Source organism: Mobula birostris, chromosome 21 (genome assembly GCF_030028105.1).
Source record: "Mobula birostris isolate sMobBir1 chromosome 21, sMobBir1.hap1, whole genome shotgun sequence".
Classification (NCBI taxonomy): Eukaryota; Metazoa; Chordata; class Chondrichthyes; order Myliobatiformes; family Myliobatidae; genus Mobula; species Mobula birostris.
The window spans coordinates 57862544-57883947 of record NC_092390.1 but is presented as its reverse complement, the minus strand read 5'-3'; positions in this window follow the sequence as shown (position 1 = coordinate 57883947).

Here is a 21404-nt window from a genome sequence, read left to right as displayed (position 1 = left end):
AAATGTTCTCTGATGCTGGACATCTCCTACACAATGGCAAAGTTCAAACTTTTGCCTGTATTTATGCATTTATACCAGGTAATTCAGGCAAATAGCTTCCACCAGTTTAGACTGACGTGAAGACAGTGTTTCCATTTGATCTTGTAGAGAGGCAAAGCAGTGAAGATCCAAGGTACGTTTTAACTTTGTTCTTTAGAAATTCTAATTGATTTTAAAAACATTTAACAGAATTAATATTTCTTTTAAAATTTTATATCTATGCGTTTTACTGGTTCAAATATTTTATATACAGTACTGTGCAAAAGTCGTAGGCATATATATATAGTCAGGGTGTCTAAGGTGTTTGCACAGTACTGTATGTGTCAATGTAGAGCGGACAGCGAGTTTGTAAACCTGGTGGGAGCAGAGGATGGTGGCACTGGTGAGGGTGAAGCTCTGTGTGATGGGTGTGGGACTGGTGACAGAGAAGGAGCAGCAGGAGTGGGGGTGGTGTGGTGTGGGTCCAGGCACACCCAACACTGAGACCCCAGGCTAGATCATTTGATTCCAAACTATTGGTTTATTGATCATAATGGAATGTCTCCCTGGTGCTTCCTGCTCCTTCCCCTCTTCCCAACTATGATTCCCCTCTCCCTGACCCCTTCCCACTCACAGTCCACAATGGCAACCTAGATCAGAATCAGATTTATCATAACTCTCATATGTCATGAAATTTGTTTTTGTAGCGGCAGCAGCAGTACAGTGCAATACATAAAATCACAACAGTATTGTGCAAAAGTCTTAGGCACCCTAGCTATATATTTTCCTAATACAGTACATTTGCATAGTACTGTATTTTGTTATTTTTCAAATGCTTCTGAATATCAGAAATATTCATATTCTTTTGAGAGCATTGACAGCTGGATTGGGTTTATTCTACTGGATATTACTTCCTGCAATAAGCAGGCACCTCTCTGTGGCTCCCAATTTCATCACAGATCTGAGCCCTTAACTATATTTCCCTGCTCACAGAGGTCGCCCTACCCAGAATTTCCTGCATTAGGCTTTCCGGCATCTGCAGTATTTTAATTCTTAATAAATCTGATGGACTGATCACACTGGTCCATTTCCCTTCCAGGAGACATTGTTTGCTGTCAGCCCATCCCTACACATAGCTTAACTTGGTGCCAACCTGTCACAGAATACAGGGGGATTCTGCAGCAGAAGAGAAAGCCAACAGATGAAGCTACAGGACTCAGATGTCTGCATCCAGGTCCATGTAGAAGTTGAATCCAGAATTCAGTTCAATCTCAAAGGTCAATGAAGTTAGGAACTATGACCCATTTGCAGGAACTTGCACTTAGGAGGAATGGAATAATGGCATCTAGAAGTAAACAGACTTTTCAGGACAGGGAGGCTGAGGTGGGGACAGAGGTGGGCACTGCTCCACAACAGGAAGTAGATCATATTTGTGAAGGGCAGAATATGGACTGAGAACACAGCCAAGGTTCAATCAGCCAGCCAAGTAGAGACTATGAGACAGTAGAAAGGGAAAGTGGATAGAACTGATGCCAAATAAGAGAGATTATGTCAACAAACTGGAAGTTTCATTACATAATTCAAGTGGATTTTTGCGTTCTACATAATTCACTGCTGAACAAGGGCACCACGGTAGCGCAGCAGTTAACGAGATGCTATTACAGCTTGGGATGTCGGAGTTTGGAGTTCAGTTCTGACATTGTGTATAAGGAGTCTGTTTGACCTTCTCATAAACGTGTGAATTTCCTCCGGGTGCTCCGATTTCCTCCCACAGTTCAAAGACGCGCTGGTTAGTAGTTAATTAGTCATTGTAAACTGCCCTGTGATTATGCTGGGGTTAAGTTGGTGGGTTGCTAGTGGCACGGCTTGAAGGACCAGAAGGGCCTGTTGCATGCTTTATCTCTGAATAAATAACAAAGCTGGATTAGCATTTGCACAGAACAAAATGTGGAACTGGATCGTTGGCTCTAGGAAGTGATACACCAACACACCTCGGTCACTGGACATACAGCAATGATGCCGATTGGCATTCAGCACTCTGTTTGCTGATGCTGCTGTGGAGTCTGAACACTCAAACATGGCTCAGAAATCACACTCACCGTGACTATACTCGTAGGCCTAACGAAAGGCATATAAGCTTCCTGGAGAGTAGGTTAACTACACTCCTGAGCCACTGTTGGAGAGTCTATCACTAAAAATCTCCCATTCAACATTCCCTCAATGCTTTTTACAGCTGCACAGACCAACCATTGCTCTGAGCAGGAAATTTTAACATGGCCTGAAAACTGCTCAGCACTTTAAATGTTTTTCATTATAATATACATATGATGAATATTTAGAATGAAAAGTGAAACATCACATACTTTTGATTTTATTTATTAATTGGAGAGTATACTGAAAGACAGTACAACAAAGAAAATCTTCCATGGTCCATTTACTTTTTCTAGGTGCGCCCAAATCCCAGTTGCGTGGCAACAAATGCTAGGTGCACCGGTGCATTTAAGTTACTGGGTGCCTGTGCACCCACTCAGCTTCGAGGGAATAGTGCTCTCACACGATCTTCCTAAAGACTAAGGTTTCTACACCTTATGTGAAGTTGCCTTGTTTTCCTTTGACAGGAAGACCCAAGCCCCTCCAATGCTTTCCTGGGATGTCTATTCCCACAGCATTCATGTCTGGTTGCCTTCACATGAATGGGATGCCTCCCTATGTCTCTGAATCTTCAATGATGGTTCTGGCAATGAGCTGAACTAACAGCTCCCATTGAGAAATACCAGCTGAGAAAATCCCACCACCGTGAGGTATCAAGTGAGTGACTTTTGAAATTGCACAATGACACTCTGCAGCCACACTGATATTGGAAATTTGTGTCATCGTGTATACATGAAAATCCCTTCCCTGTAGCTCTGTGGACTTGTCAGTGAACTCCATTTGAATGGACATTTCCACAATCCAGCCTAATGCCTTCAACGTTCCCATCTTGTCCAACTATGACAAGAAATCTGTGTGGGAAATTTTTGAAATGGAAAGGTCATTGCACTGGTATGGTTCCACTCTCTCGACCTCAGAAGTCCGGGTCCAGTAATATGAACAGTCATCATAAACTGGGGTCATCCTTGACCATGGCATCTTCTGGGCCTTGTCATGCTCTTTGCTCTCCATGAGGCGTTGCAGTATCATCTTCCTGGCCATTGAATCTCACTGTAGATCTCATTCGCCCAGTCCGCCGGAGCTGACTTCGCGTGCTGGGGCAGGCTTCCAACACCAAATAGACTGACAATAGAGGGACTGACAGAGGTGCCAATGATATGGAGCAGAAATCAAGGAATATGAAAACAGGCATCACCGGATGATGTTCCTGTCATTAGGGTCATACAGCAGGAATCGGGCCCTTTAGTCCATGCTAATCAGGATGTCCATCTAAACTAGTCCAATTTTCCCACATGTATATATTATATTTATTATTTATTGAGATGTAGCATGGAATAGGCCCTTCCAGTCCTTGGCCAAGTCATCCAGCAATTCCCTGATTTAATCCTAGCCTAATCATGGGACAACTGACAATGACCAATTACCTAACAACCAGTACATCTTTTTGGACTATGGAAGGAAGCCCATACAGTCATGGGGAGAACATACAAACTCCACACAGACAGCAGGGGGAATTGAACCCTGGTCACTGGTACTGTAAAATGTTGTGCTAACCACTACAGTGCCACCCTATACCCTCGGTTTGGTCATTATCCCTCTGAACCCTTCCTATTCATGTACCTATCCAAGTGTTGATAATGTACCTCTTGAACCACTTCTTCTGGTACCTATGGATCACCAGCTAGGTGAAAAAGTTGCCCCTCACTTCCCTATTAAATCCCTCCCCTTCCATATTAAATCCAGGATTCCCCAACCCTGAGAAAAAACCAATCATTTACCCTATCTACATTGCTCATGAATTTACACATACCATTGAAACATGGGGGGAAGGAACAACTGGTATCTAAGGATAAATCCCAGGAAATTTGAAATGGAATGATGATAAAGCATTGCAGGAATTTCTTTAGCCTTTGCCATCTGGAACTAGGTGGACACATGTTTGGGTAAATGCTGAGAGTAATGGTGTTGTTAACTTGGCAAAGGCACATGAAAGAAAGAAAAGTTGTCACTCGTAACTTCAGTTAAGGTTCTAATATTAATGGGAATCCGATTCAAAAGGTAGAGATGAGATGGCACAAGTTATGAGGACTTCAGAGTGATTGGCTGGCAGTTCACAAGAGTAGAGATATCTAACCTGGTCTGTAGCAGAAGACAATGGTGTCTGCAGGTTGTAAAAGGAAAAAGACAGAATGCAAGGAGGAGGAGAGCTTTACCTCAGCCAAAATAAGACCTGGCTCGTGGTCAGTTTTCACTCAGTGGTCACTTTAGGTACGCCGGGGCACTGGCTCATTCATGGAAATATCTAATCAGCCAATCATGTGGCAGCAACCCAATGCATAAAAGCATACAGACATGGTCACGAGGTTCAGTTGTTGTTTAGACCCAACAGCAGAATGGGGAAGAAATGTCATCTAAGTTACTAAGACTGGAATGATTGTTGGTGCCAGATAGTTTGTTTGAGTATCTCAGGATGTGCTGATCTCCTGGGCTTTTCATGCACAACAATCCCTAGAGTTTACAGAGAATGGTGTGAAAAATAAAAAAGACATCCAGTGAGCAGCAGTTCTGTGAATGAAGTTGCCTTGTTAATAAGAGAGGTCAGAGGAGAATAGCCAAACTGTTTAACACTGACAGTAACTCAAATAACCACACATTACAACAGTAGTGTGCAGAGGAGCATTTCTGAATACACAACAGTTCAATCTTGAAGTTGATGGGCAACAACAGCAGAAGGCTATGAACATACACTCAGTGGCCACTCTATTGGATACAGGAGGTAACAAATGATGTGGCTACTGAGTGTAGAAAGGAGAAGAGCCGCGTGCCAGGGTGAAGGTAAGGTTAGATAAGTCTGTCAGGGCAGAGTGAAGACTCTTAAATGCCAGTTGAAAGTTTATTTTGTTGGTTCAGTGTATGGAAAGGACAAAGTGACAGCCAGGTATTTATCTACACAGTCCTGATGCGGGGTCTCAACTGAAAGTGGTGACTGTCCCTCACCCTCCATGGATCCTGCCTGATTCGCTGACTTCTTCCATCAGATTGATCCCTTGGCTCCACATCCCGGCATCTGCTGCCTCTTGTGTCAAGGACATCCACCAGCCAGGCCATGTTCTCTTCTCGCTGCTGAGACCAAGAAGGTACAGGAGCCTCAGGACTCACACCACCAGGTTCAGGAATAGTTATTACCCCTCAACCATCAGGTTCTTGAACCAGAGGAGGATAACTTCACTCAACTTCACTTGCCCCATCATTGAAGTTTTCCCATCAAATGGACTCACTTTCAAGGCCTCTTCATCTCATGTTCTTGATATTTATTGCTTACTTATTATTGTCATTGTTAATTTTATTTCTGTATTTGCACAGTTTGTTGTCAATTGCACATGAGTTCTTTGTCCATCTTGTGTGTGGTACTGCATTGATTTTTTTGTGTTTTTTTTGTATTTACTGTGAATAATGATTCTCAGGGTTGTACATTGATAAGATGGTGGCGTGCTCATACACAGCGGCCTCTAAGGGGCCAACCAAAGGTGTTACTGTCTTTTTAAAATGTATTTTTCCTTAATTCTGCTGGACATTAAGAACTGACAGTACTGCAGGTCTACCCCATCAGCGAGTTGCTCGTTAGTGGAGAAACCGAAGGAGCCGGGTTTGGGTGCAGACCGTGATGCTGCCTGTGACCGAGAGGCGTCAGTGCGCAAAGGAGGTCTGCAGTTTAATGGTGCGTGATCGTCGTAGTTGCTTTTCCTGTGATCGCAAGACCCCAGTGGACTTAGATAATGTGGAATGCAGCAAGTCCGATTCAAGGGTTTGTTGGCGAACGGGGTGGGAGGTGGACAGTGGGAATGCTGTGTAGCCTCAGTTATAGCGAGACCAGGCCTCAAGCCACGGTGTTGCCTGGTTGAAGGCTCCCAAGGGGAGGCTTCAGAGTTGGGCACTCCACCAAAGTGCTGGAGTTTGGTACTGCACCCCAGTGTTTGTTCGACAGAAGGCAAGCTGTATTGTGTTTGACTGCAGACTGCTGCAACATTCATGGGCTCCGGGACTTGAACTATATATATTTTTTGTGTATTTTACTGTTATATGTGCTATATGTGACTTGTGTTGGTCCTGTATTTTGCATCTTGGCCCGGGAGCAATGCTGCTTCATTTGGCTGTTCTCATCGATATTTATGTGTCCTTGAATGACAATTAAACTTGAACTTCAACTTAATCTATGAACTTTGATAATAAATTTACTTTGAACTTTGAACCCTTACTTGTTGAGAGAGATGAGATCCCCATTTCCTTCATCACAAGGGAAAATAACAAAGTCAGATATCTACTTCCATTGTATCTCTGGCATCAATTTTAAAACAAAAGCCAAAGTAAAATGATAGGACTATTAAATGAACAAGCAGATCTCTTAATTATATTTAGTATTGTCAGTTCAGTAAAATATCCCACATCCCCCTTCATAGTAAATCCCAACGGCAACAGCAAGCTTTCTAAATCCTCACTTCAAACAGCTTATTGTAACATTGAACTGAAAAGTTCAACATTCTGAATCCACTCTGTTATTGTTAGATGTTCTTGACTTCCTCTTTTGTTAAATTGTGTCATAAATTAGGCAGATAATGTAAGTACGGCTGTAATTCTACCTATGGCATCGGTAGACAGATAGTCCACTTAAAAATAAGGGATCAGGAGAAAACCAGCACTAAAAATAAAATTTCTGCCAGAGCTTTGAAATCTGTCAGGATCAATGTGTCATTTTATTTATTACAATTATTAATAGATTTTAATTAATTGCCTCCTAGGATGGATAACATGAATTCCACAGCAGTCATCTTTCAATTCCTTGAAAGCTTCAGAACATAATCTCTCTCTCTATCTCCTTTCTTTCTCTCTCTCTCTGTTCCTTAGCTGATCATTCCTGCTTGAATGAAACCTGGAGCTGTGATCAAAACTGTACCAGTTTGTTGATTGCTTATTTTCTTCTTAACCTAAAGCTTCCAGGACCCAATATGGATTTAAGATATACATTTTTAACTCTGTAATTAAAATGAATTCCTTAAATACATTATACAGTGATATTTCAGTGTAGTTTGATTAATATGATTAAAGATGACATTATTGCAGAAAATAAGCATCTACAATCAAAAAGATTAGTCCTGTGGCAGTGAATAAACTGACTTAAATTAACTCAGCAGCCATCCATGTAGATTGATCGATGTTTTCAAAATAATAGTGAAATACTGTAATTTTTTCAAAAACAGACAATAAAATATAATGCTGCAAATACTCAGCAAGTCAGTCAGCACTTGTGGAGAGAGAAATATAGTTAATATCCCATGGTTTACTAAAATATAAATGAAAAATTTTTATAACATGTCTATGTGTTTCCCCAAAATAGTCTAACTTTAAGAGATACCTGGGGAGCTTGTAAACAAATAAATTATTTTTGCTCTGTTCTAATTGTGGTTATTCTTGTATAATCATCTATAATTTATATTTAATTTATAGACACACAAGGTGCTGGAAATGCAGAGCAACACACACTAAATACTGGAGGAACTCAGCAAGTCAAGCAGCTTCTATGGAGAAGAATAAACAGTCAACGTTTTGGGACAACACCCTTCATCTGGATCCTAACGGAGGATCTTGGCCCGAAACATCAACTGTCTATTCCTCTCCGTAGATGCTGCATGCCGTGCTGAGTTCCTCCAGTATTTAGTGTGTGCTACTGATGATTAAATCATGTCTCTTTCTTGTGAATGGTCTTTCTCTAAATCTATGTGTGTGTGTATGAGATGCTGCTACAAGTAAGGTTTTCATTGCAGCTGTGCGTAACTGTCCATTTATGTGACAATAAACTTAATTTGACTTGACATACTGTGGCAATACATTTGTCCCCATGGGGAAGCATGGACAATTCTTAGGCAAGGGCATCCTCCAGCACAACTTGCCTAAACCTGTGACTGACATTCTCCCAATTTATGTGCTTGTTTAGCCTCTTTTTGATTAAATGAGTTGGTTAAAGTAGCACCACCCCACAGAAGTTCTTGACTCTTAAATCCAAGTTTTGGTCTAAAAACTACTTGATTCTGATAAGAATAAATTGGCTTCATCTGTTCTCACAACCCTCTCCCCCCGCCAATCCTTTCATTAAGTATTCATAGTGAAGATAAAGTTGACACTGTACTGCAACAGAGTAACACAAGATGCAGCTAATGAGATTTCCATGCTCTTTCTTAATTCACTGTCACGTCACTTTCGGCAACGTCCATCTTGAGGAATTAACCGCTCTTCTTTCTGCCAGACATTTCCAACATATTCCGGTATTGATGAAAGGTCACTGGCCTGAGACATGAACTCTGGGTCTTCCTCCACGGATGCTGGCTGACCTGCTGAGTGTTTGCAGCATTTTCTGTTGTTATTTCACTGTCAGCACTAACACACAACTCAAAGATAAAAAGAACCTCTCATCTTTCATCTGTCCGTCTTTGCAACAATATATTTTGACTTGACACCATATGATTTTTAGATTTTGATTTGCTTCAACCACAAGCATTTTAAATGCATATGTTTCATTCTTTGGAACTAATTAAGCAAGTTGAAGGAATTTTTGAAGCAAGTGAAGAGCTCAGTTCTGATTCTTTTTTGTAACAGTTTAGTAATGCAGAGAATGATATCTAGATCAATGCATATGCAAAAAGCCCCTCCTTGATTTGCAGTCAACCAGAAAAACAACTCACCCTTACTTCATGGGATGGTGGATTTTTAATGTTCTATATTGACTGATCATTGTTTTTATCTCAATTCCTTTAGTAATGATGAGGCAACAGAATAAGAGTGGAACGGAGAATTTGCCTTTGATGTTGGGAGCACTGTAATTCATTTGGAGGCAGCTCTACAGGGCTGTGAATTTCTTTCACCAAATGCAGTTATTCAGCCGCTAACTCCGAACGGGTTAAATTCAGATTCAGAGACTGAGAACAGGCTGCATTTTGCATTGAAGTACCTCTGAATATTTATCTCGCTAAATTCTTAATGTGTCCAACTTTAAGCTCTGGACCGTTACCCTGTCCCAACTGAACCAAAGCAGATAAGGCAGCAAAAGAAGCTAAAATGATGTGAAGTTGTGAGAGTATGTGTGCAGACAAGGAGCAGAGCTGCAGTGCTGATTGCCTAGAGTGGGATGTGTTGCTTACATTCGATTCCTGGCAGAACGATATTGATCTGTGCAAGAAGATACATGTATAATTTCTGAAGTCTAACGTCAATAAGCTTCTATATCTCTTGCAGTTCCAGTGGACAGTTTTGTCTTGGGTATAGGCTATTTCCAAATACTTGCTTAACATAATTGAGCTACTAAAATTACCCATTGGATAACTTGCATTATTATAATACTACCGAATTAGACATGGTTAAAGGTTAGCATGGCACTATTACAGCTCAGGGTGTCAGACTTCAGAACTCAATTCCAGCACCTTCTGTAAGAAATTTGTACGTCCTTCTCATGAGCACGTGGGTTTCTTCCAGGTGATCCAGTTCCTCCCTCAGTCCAAAGGCATACTGGATTGTAGGTTAATTGGTCATTTTAAATTGTCCTTTCTTCAGGTTAGTGTTCAATCAGTGGCTTGCTGGGCATGCAGTTCAGTGGACCGGAAGGACCCGTTCGGCACTGTACCTCTAAATAAAATGAAATATAAAAACTTATTTTCTTGGTTCAACACAGAGACATTAATTAATAGCTTTCTATCATTTAAGTTCAAAGTTCAAAGTAACATTTATTATCAGACTGCATACATGTCACCACATACAACTCTGAGATTCTTTTTCCTGCAGGCATACTTAGCAAATCAAAAGAAGCATGACTGTAAATAGGATCAATGAACAACAAACTGTGCAACTGCAGATATAAATAAATAGCAATAACTAACAAGAACATGAAATAACAAGATAAAGAGTTCTTAAAATGAGATCACTGGTTGTGGGAACACCAGAAACAAACTTTATAGTTATCCCCTTTTGTTCAAGGGCCTGATGGTCGGGGGAGTAATTACTATTCCTGAACCTTTTCGTGTGAGTCCTGAGGTACTTGTACTTTCTACCTGATGGCGGTAACGAGAAAAGAGCATGGCTTGGGTGGTGAGGATCTTTGATGATGACAGAAACATTTTATATAGATATGCTCAATGGTTGGGAGGATTTTTTCCATGATGTACTGGGCAGAATCCACAAGCTTTTGTAGGATTTTCTGCTCAAGGGCATTGCTGTTCCCATACCAGGCCACAAACAGCTAGTCAATACTCTTTCTACTTTCCACCAAATTTCTATTGTTACATAAACGGCAACAATGAATATCAATCGAGACAGGTTATATAAAAACAACCAAACATTTATAAAACACGGATAAACGATAAGGAAAAAAACAAACGAAAACTTTAACTGGAAGTTAACCAATATGCAGCTGTTCAACAACTCGTCACTCGGCACTGCTTTCTTAAAGCGTTAAATGCGAAGACAGTTCTTAAAGCAATAAAGTCAGATATAGTTCTTAAAATAGTAAATTCAAAAGTCCAACAGATTTATACATTCAATTGGGAGAGACTTCTCTGGAGAAGGATTTCTTCATAGACGTGACTTTCCTGCTGGTTCTGTCCGCAGGATTCACGATGCCGAAAATAAACAGATTAAAACAACTGACCTTAAATTCTTTTAGAGAAAGCAAACTTTTGCATGAACTCTTTGCTCTTTTGGCAAGAGTTATCTCGATGCAGGTCGCTACTCCTCCGACGAAGACTCAATAAGGTCGATCCTTTATTAAACTGCCAAACGATGCCGACTCCTCTTGATCCTTCGATCCTGTACTTCGATAAATTCTTCACTTTCCCTTCTACTGTTGGAATTGAGTAAATCAGCACATCTAGCCAAAAATTTCCAGTCCAATAATATTGTATCTTGCAATAGAACGCAACAGTCCATTTTAAAAATGAAACTGCGTCACAAAAACAAACACGCAACAGAAACGGAGACACATCGTGTTCTACCTGGAAATCTACAAACTAAAAAGTAACTGCGTCATCTGGGGTCACCCTTATATACCCATGGTGCACATGTCATCACGTGACCTCACATCGGTGGGAAAATCACATCAGGTGACCTCCAAAAGACCATTACATCACTCTCACACAAAAAAAACGATCTCCTTGAGCATGTAACACTATCAAAATTTGACAAGGTTTTCGATGACATGTTTAAATGACTAAAATAAATGTACTTTTACCCATTTCTTTAAATATTGCTCCCTTCAAAATGGTGAGTCATTCTTGGAACTGTAAGAAAGAAAAGTCTTGGATCTGTCTTCCTTGTTGACGGTAGGCATCAAAGCTAAAAGATCTAGTAAGATGGAGGAGTTGATGTGAAGACTTGCCATGGTCATATTGGCTCCAAGTAGCCTGTGGCCTGATTGTATTTTGTACAAAAAGGCATGTAACAGATTTCAAAGTTTAAAGTTGGAAGTAAATTTATTATTAATGTATGAGGAGTGATTGATAAGTTTGTGGCCTAAGGAAGAGGGAGTCAATTTTAGAAAACCTAGCACATTTATTTTTCAACATAGGCCCCTTCTGCATGTACACACTTAGTCCAGCGGTCGTGGAGCATGCGGATCCCTTCTTTGTAGAAGTGGTCCACAGCAGGGGTGATTGATAAGTTTCTGGTCTAAGGTAGAAGGAGATGACTTATTAACTTCAGACTTTCTGCATTATCACTCAAAGGGTTGAACTGCACGTGGATGTAACGAGAGCGTCTTGGACCTCCAGGTGGTTCACAGCAGGGGTGATTGATAACTTTGTGGCCTAAGGTAGAAGGAGATGAGTTACACAGCTCTTCTCACATGCACGTGCAGTTCAACTCTTTGAGTGAAAATGCAGAAAGTTTGAAGTTTCTTCTCATCTCTTTCTACCTTAGGCCATGAACTTATCAATCACCCCTCATACACATATATCACCATATGCAACCCTGAGATTCATTTTCTTGTGGGCATTCACAGTAAAATATAAGAAACACAATCGAGTCAATGGAAGGCCACGCCCAACTGTACAGACAACCATTGTAGAAAAAACTGAGCAAATACAAAAAGAAAGAATAATAAATAAATAAATAGATAGATAGATAGATAGATGAATGAACAAATAAATTAGTTAATAGGTAGATAGATAAATAAATAATTAGATAAATAAGCAATAAATGTAGAGAACATGAGATGAAGAATCCTTGAAAGTGAGATTTGAAGTGGTTTGAAACTGATTGGCTTATTTAAATGACCGAGTACAATGACTTTGTTAAAATGATGCGAGAAGAGATACAAATGAAAAAGATATTCTTTTTCACTGATATTTTGTATTGTATTTTATCAGTTTACTTTTGCAGATTAGAATTAATATTGTGGTAAAACTACTCCTGACATTTTAGTGGATTTACTGCTATAGCACTGGTATTCATTTCATGGAACTTGAGCTGAAATTTTAAAACAATGGACCGCCAGGGAGGGTGGGATTTCCATGGGCTGCCAAAAGTCTCAGGAGGTTGTTACATTACACGGGTTAGCCCTTTACTCACATTCAAATATTGCAAATTACGTTTATAGTTGCACAGATTGCATTTTCTTTCGTAGCAAATAGCCATTCTACAATAACGTGCCTGGAAACCACGTGCTGTTGTCAAGAGGAACAGGACAATTTTCAGGGAGTTCAACTATGTTTGATGAAAGCATAAGTCGAGTTTACACCACACAACAAAACAGAAGTTGGTCAGACCCAGAATTAGGCTCAGACAAGGTCTTGTGCAGTCACTTACTGTTTACTTCCTGCCCATTACGCCGCTGGCATTTTGGGCAGCCGTGAAGGTCCTCCAATTCCATCTGTGCAGAAAGACTCTTCATTGCAGTTTCCATAACAATCTTTCGACCAGTCAGGGTGCTAGCCCTGAGCTGAACCCCCAAACCTGGAGGACTAGAGGACCACTCTCAGTTTGGCCTCTACCTTTTGACCTGTTTGGCATGGGTAACCCTACAAAGAACTAAAGGGCCTTGTTGACTCTCACCAACAGCACACAATCTTCCAAACTCTCCGACAAGGTTATGGTCCTCTTGGAGGTTAAACAGAGAGAGCCAACATTATTTAAAAATTAAGCCTCAGGCCTTGACCACATGTTGAGGATAAATTGGCAATGGGAATAGCTGTTCATTCTCCCCTGTAAGAAAAATCAAGTCAATTCTAAGCTACTTGCAGTGGCTTTGTGGAGACAGTTGGAGGGAGAAGGGAATGGATCCTGCAACAGGATTATCCATTTCTAGAACTGTGGCTATACTGTTCCAATCGTCCTCTTGCATTCTTCCTCAGTTCATTCCAAAGAAAGGCATCTCCTAAATGCAAAAGTGATCTATAGGTAGCTGCTACATGGTTTACTGACATATTCTGTGTGAGACAGGTTCAACAACCTTCCCACACGTGGGAACCATGTCCTTCACCAAAGAATAAGCTCTTTGAAAGTGCATTTACAGGGCCTAATGCCTGCTTTAGGCACCCCCTGATAGGGAGAACACTTCACACCTATCTGTGTACAGCCTAAAACAGTTTCTCCCACTATTTTGTTTACATAAAATCAAACACCTGTGCTCAACTAAATCTTCCAGAATTTGTAAAATTCAGAGTTAAAAATTGGATTCCAGCAGCTAGCAAGAGAGGAAGACTTTCGTTGCTTGCTATTGGCCAGCAAGCCCACGAACAAAGAGGAACGTTCCTGGTCTTAAACAATTGTATTGTAAATTTGTTGAAAACAAGAATTAGAGGTACTTTTAAAATCATTAAACTAAAGCAAAGTAATGCAGTGTGTGTATATAGGATATTTTTAAGAACTAGCTTGCAACCTTTGATAAATTATTATACCTACTTTGAACTTTGAACAGTTGCTACAGTTCGACTGAGCTTATTATCTTTGATAAGATTGATCTTCTGAAAGCTCATCATCTCTCTTTTTGATTATTATTGTAGCAACATGAAGGAATGGACAGAAACAACAAGTACTCCCAAGCACAGCCTTTCTTCTTCCTGAACTTGGGCTTCTACTCCGCTATAGCTTACAGAGATCCTGGCACCTTTTAATTATTTCCAATACATTTGCTCCTACCCCATCTTCTCCCGGCCAGAGCAAGGATGGGTCTTCCCAGTCCTCATCTTCCACCCCACCAGCCGTCACATTCAATGGATCATTCTTTGCAACTTATGCCCATTAGAGATATTTATCAGGTACATTACATACACAAGGCCCTTTGTATTGTCAAGGGTCCCTCCCTTCCAACCAACAATTTCCTTGATCCCCTACCACCAGGAAGGAGGTAGAGTAACATTAGGATAAGAACTGTTAGGAGGTGAAACAGCTTCATCCCTCAGACTGTAAGACTTCCGAACTCCCTTCCACCTCCCAGGTTTCATCACTGTTTTATTAAGTGTTACAAGAACAAAGAGAGAAAAGAAAGAAGTTGTGGTTGTCTTGTACTAAAACTAGCTCCTACCTAAATTATAACAACACTCGAGTGATAATAATTAATCTATGAAATAGCCAAATTCAAGTGGTATGAAGCACCGGTAGCATTGTACTGTTTATTTTTTAACTTGTATTATGCATACACCTTCATATTTGTTAATGTATTTATGGTAATATTACTTTATGGCTTCTATGTGAGTCGTATGTACTGTGTGAAACACCTTGATCCAGAGAAACTTCGTTTTGTTTGGTAGTATATATGTGTACAGTTGAATGACAATAAACTGAACTTGAACATTCAGCAGGATGGTGAAATTAAATGTTTTTCCCTCCCTTTTTATTTCAAAAGGACTATTCTCTTTGAGATTCCCTTGTCTTCACCAATCACTCCCCACTCAGGGCATTTAACATTGCAACTGTGATAAGACTGCTGAACGGATCCTGACCCGGATTTGGGCCGTACCCTCCAAATATCCAGACCTGCCTCTTGGTTTTTTTGCACTACCTTACTTACCATTTTTCTATTTTCTATTTATGATTTATAATTTAAATTTTTAATATTTACTAATTTTAACTATTTTTAATATTTAATATTTGTAATCCAGGGAGCGGGAAGCACAGAATGAAATATCGCTGTGATGATTGTACGTTCTAGTATCAATTGTTTGGCGACAATAAAGTATAAAGTATAAGTATAGGAGTTGTAATGCCTGCTCTTTTACCTCTTCCCTTCTCATTTCTAGGGACCCAAACAGTCCTTCCAAATAAAGCAGCCTTCCACTTGTAATTGCTCCAAACTAGTGCACCGCCTTTAATTTTCACAATATGGTCTCTGCTGCACTGGATAAACCAAACACAGATTGGGTAAGTATTTTGTAGAGCACCTGTATTCAATCCTCATCAGGGGCAATCCTGACCTCCTGACTACCTGCCACTTTAATACGCTCTCACACTCCTATCTACAAGTGACTCCTAAACTGTATCAACAATGTCCAATAAAAGCTTAAGCAACAGGGCCTCACCTCCGGCTGAACATACAGCACTGTGCAAAATTCTCAGGCACATATATATATATATATATATATATATATATATATATATATATATATATATACACACACACACACACACACACACACACACACATATATATATATATATATATATAGCCAGGGTGCTTCAGACTTCTGCACAGTGCTGTATTAGTTTTATGTACTACACTGAACAGCTGCTGAAAAAATACCCACAAATTTCACGACCTATGTGAGTGATGATAAACCTGATTCTGATCTGAGTCTGAAACCTGAGTCTCTATTGTGGACTGAGAGTGGGAAGGGGGCAGGGAGAGGGGAATCATGGTTGGGAAAAGGGGAAAGGAGAGATGTGGGAGATATAATGATCAAACAATCACTTGTTTAGAATCAAATAACCTTACCTGATGACTCAGAGCTGAGTGGGTCTGCACCCATACCGCCACCCACCCTTCGCACTCCTTCTCTGCCACCTGTCCCACACCCTTCCCTCGCCAGTCCCAACATCCTTTGCTTCCACTAAATCTTCAAATTTGCTCTCCACTCCAGGTTGACAAATACAGTACTGTGCGAAAGTTTTAGGCACCCTGGCTATATATAGGTGCCTAAGATTTGCACTCAGTATTGCATGGCAATATTCCAGTCTCAATATTAAATGCAACAGGTTCAGATAATTTGCATTTATTAAAATCAAAGCATGCTTGATATTTAAGTTTTTTCTATTTGTGATAAGGAATCATCGACCTAAAGCATTAACTCTATTTTTTTCCTTACCTATGCTACCCAACCTGTAAAGTATTTGCAGTATTCTTTTCTATTTGTTTGAAGAATGGTCACTTGCCTTCTGACTTGGTCAGAATCTGAGAGGCAGTTACGCTGGCGAGTCCCAGCAAGACTAGCTCCTCTCCCAACAGACCAAACTGACAGATCCATTGTTTCCAATCTGCCAGCAAGTCTCAGCTGCAGCCGAGGGCAACGTGGATGCAGAAATCTTGGACATACTGACCTTTGAAAACTACCAAATGTTGAAAGGCCTTGATAGGGTGGATGTGGAAAGGATGTTTCATATGGTGCAGGAGTTCATGACCAGAATGGAGTCCTCAGGATAGAGGGACATCCATTTAGAGGAGGAGGAGCTTCTTTAGCCAGGTAGCGGTGAATCTGTGGAATTCATTGCCACAGGTGGCTGTCACTAGGCATACTAAGGCAGAGACTGATGGATTCTGGATTAGTCATGGCATGAAGGGATATGAAGAGAAGGCAGAAGATTGGAGCTGAGAGGGAAAATAGATCAGCCATGATGAAATGGCAGAGCAAACTCAGTTGGGCCAAATGGCTTAATTCTGCTCTTATATCTTATGGTCTTACGGTCCTTGGAGCAAGCAGCATAAGCCAATAACATTCAACCCTACAGAATTCTTGATGTGAATACATAATCAGTCGCTAATAACAACGGTGAAATCAAACCTCAGAATTCCACGCTCTCCAAACCGTTCAAATTTCAAAAAAAGGCAAGAGCATGTAGAATGATCTAGAAATGATAAAAAAAAAGCCATAATTAGTTTGGCTGGTCTATTTTGCTGCATACAATTAAATCAATTGCACAGAGCAACAGTTCATTACTTTCTTTGGTATTTGATGTGGCCTTCTACAAAGCACTTCTTAAAACTTGACCAATTTGCTGCTGTAACTCCCTTTGATCAAATCTGAAAGAAGATTTTGTAAGAAAGCTAATCTGCAGAATGCTCCTACTGCCTACATAAGCCAGCTAGAGGGATACTGGCTTTTTATTTTATAGCATAACACCAGACTTGCTCAGTGAAAATGGTCCACCTGCAGACTTGTTCGTCTGGTATTGTTCCTTTGATAGATTACAGTGAAACCTTGTTATTTTCTTAATACATACTGCACAATTGAGAAAATTTTGAATATCTATACAGCATAACATACCCTGGTACATGTTTGTAAACCTAAATCAATAATATTAAACTGGAAGTTGAAGGCTGTGAAACTACTAATGACAGTCTGCTCCATCGCGGGCACTATCCTCCGTAACATCCAGGACATTGTCAAGGAGTGATGCGTCAAAAAGGCAGCATTCATCATTAACGGCCCCACTACCCAGGACATGCCTTGTTCTGATTGCTCCCATCAATGAGGAGGTACAGGAGCCTGAAGACACACACTCAACCATCCAGGAACAGCTTCTTCCCCTCTGCCATCTGATTTCTGAATGGACATTGAACTCATGAACACTACCTGGCTACTTTTTTTTTGCATTACTTATTTAATACCTGTACTGGAATTCAAAGTTTCTTCTTTTACTATCTATTGCAGTGTACTGCTGCTGCAACGTCAACTAATTTCATGACATGTGCCAGTGGTATTAAACCTGATTCTGATTTTGATGAATAACAAGATTGAAATAATGGGTGATGGCCATCATAGAACATAGAACATAGAATAGTACAGCACAGTACAGGCCATTCGGCCCACAATGTTGTGCCGACCCTCAAACCCTGCCTCCCATATAAGCCCCCACCTTAGATTCCTCCATATACCTGTCTAGTAGTCTCTTAAACTTCACTAGTGTATCTGCCTCCACCACTGACTCAGGCAGTGCATTCCACGCACCAACCACTCTCTGAGTAAAAAACTTTCCTCTAATATCCCCCTTGAACTTCCCACCCCTTACCTTAAAGCCATGTCCTCTTGTATTGAGCAGTGGTGCCCTGGGGAAGAGGCGCTGGCTATCCACTCTATCTATTCCTCTTATTATCTTGTACACCTCTATCATGTCTCCTCTCATCCTCCTTCTCTCCAAAGAGTAAAGCCCTAGCTCCCAGCTTATTCAATATTTGTCTATTAATATCACCAACTGGAATTTCCACACTGCCTACTCTTACTGAATTGCTGTTTGCCGATGATCATAGCATCTCCAAAGACATCTGTACAATTTGCACAATGGGGTTCACATGGCTTCCCTAACTCATGCACATTTGATTATACCTTCTGGCGTATGTTCAGTTTATGCTTGCCTCTTGTACATCTGTATTTTCTCTTGAGTTCAAGAGTTCACTCTTAACACATGCTGGACAAGTTTGTCTTTTACAATCAGCACACACAGTTTGATAGAGCATTTCAGGTAAGCAATCAGAAGGGATACTTTGCACTCACAAAGCTGACAGCTAACGCTTAATGCTCAAAAAGCATATACCAATAAAATGTTATCAAAGTATGCATTGGAGAGGTTTGGTTTTCATCCATGCCCTTTTCATTTAACTCGTCTAAGTGTTTTGTATATTCTACATCAACCTTAATCACCTGCTGAAAGCTCACTATTAATACAAGTGTTTGTTTTTCAGGTGTAGACCCTTCACCAGAATTAAAGGCAATTCTGATAAGGGCCCTACCATGCAAGGTATTGACCTATTTTCTCTATCGGTTCTGACACACCATTCCTGGTATTTTGTTAGTATTTGTATGAAACACTGTTAATTAATATCTACTTTCTTTCATTTTTCTGAATCTCTCCTCCCCCCACACTCTACGCAATACAGCCATACCCTGTGTGCGCCAGTCCCTTCCCTTGCGTTACGATATGTGGGTTACGACCAAAGAAAAATATGGCTGGAGTCGATTAGCACTCTGATGCAAAGGTATTTACAGTGAATATCAAAAGTCTTCACCCACCCCCTCTTCCACCTGGAGGTTTTTGTGTTTTATTGTTTCACAACGTTGAATCACAGTGGATTTAATTTGGCTTTTTTGGCACTGAACAACAGAAAAGACTCTTCCATGTCAAAGTGAAAACAGATCTCTACAAAGTGATCTAAATTAATTATAAAGATAAAACTCCAAACGATTGATTATTTAAGTAGTCACTCCCTTCAATATGACACACCAAATCATCACTGGTGCAGCCAATTGGTTTTAGAAGGCACATAACTAGTCAGATGGCACCTCCACATCTCCAAATGGGGAGGTCAAAGTGTTTCAATTGATTGTAGTAAAAATACACCTGTATCTGGAAGGCCCAGCTGCTGGTGAGTCAGTATCCTGGCAAAAACAACACCAAGAAGGCAAAAGAACACTCCGAGAAACTCCACAAAAAGGTTATTGAAAAGCACAAGTTGAGAGATGTACGCAAGAAAATTTTTAAGCCACTGGAGTACAGTTAAGTCAATCATCGAGAAATGGGAAGAATGTGGCACAGCTGTAAATCTGCCTGGAGCTGGCCGTCCTAAAAGACTGAGTGACCCTGCAAGAAGGCGACTAGTGAGGGAAGCCACCAGGAGACCTATTACAGGTCTGGAGGAGCTACAGCTTCAGTAGCTAAGTTGGGAGTGATTGTGCATACAACAACTGTTTTGCAGGTGCTTCACCAGCCACAGCTTTATTGGACAGTGGCAAAGAGAAAGCCACTGTTGAAAAACCTCACATGCAATCTCAACTAAAGTTTGCCAGAAGGCATGTGGCAGACTCTAAAGTCAGCTGGAAGAAGGTTCTGTGGTCTGATGAAACCAAAATTGAGCTTTTTGGCCATCAAGCTAAACACTATGCTCAGCGCAAGCCAAACACTGCACATCATCAAAAGCTCACCATCCCTACCATGAAGCATGGTGGTGGCTGCATCATGCTGTGGGGATGCTTCACTGCAGCAGGCCCTGGAAGCCTTGTGAAGGTAGAGGGTAAAATGAATGTAGCAAAATACAAGCAAATCCTGTTGCAGTTTGCAATAGAACTGCAACTTGGGAGATTTGTTTTCCAGTAAGACAGTGACACCAAGCATAAAGCCAAAGCTACACAGGAATGGCTTAAAAACAACAAAGTTAATATCCTGGAGTGGCCAAGTCAGAGTCCAGACCTCAATCCAATTGAGAATCTGTGGCTGGACTTGAAAAGGGCTGTTCACTCACAATCTCCATACAATCAGTCAGAGCTTGAGCAGTTTTGTAAAGAAGAATGGGGGAAAATTGTAGTGTCCAGATATGCCAAGCTGATAGAGACCTATCCACACAGATTCAAGGCTGTATTTGCTGCCAAAGGTGCATCTACTAAATACTGACTTAAAGGATGTAGGTAATAATGCAATCAATTATTTTGTATTTAATAATTGTAATAAATATAGACCAATTTCTAGAAATTTGTTTTCATTTTGACACAAAGGAGTCTTTTCTGGTGATCAGTATCAAGAAAGACAAATTAAATCTAGTGTGATTCAATATTGTAAAACAATAAAACATGAAAAATTCCAAAAGAGTGAATACTTTTTACAGGCACTGTATTAAGTGCGTCAAAAACCAAACATACTAAAATTATCGAAATAGCAAAAACTGTCGATATTTACAAAAAGATATCGACCAGAAAACACAATGGATAGCTCCATACTATTTTTTTCAGCATGAACTCCTGGCAGCACAATCTCTCTCTCCTACTGAGAGTGAACCACCCTGTTCACCAGGACATACCATCTTCAATTACGCACAAAGTTAACTTAAAGTTATACATGAATCAGAATATGGTGCATCTCACCATATAGTTACAATCATATTACAAAATAAACCTATGCAATAATAATATCATAATATTATAATATTAATATATATTAAATATATATATGTAAACGATAAATCAAATGAACTTCGACAGGTTAGGAGAGTGGGCAAAGAG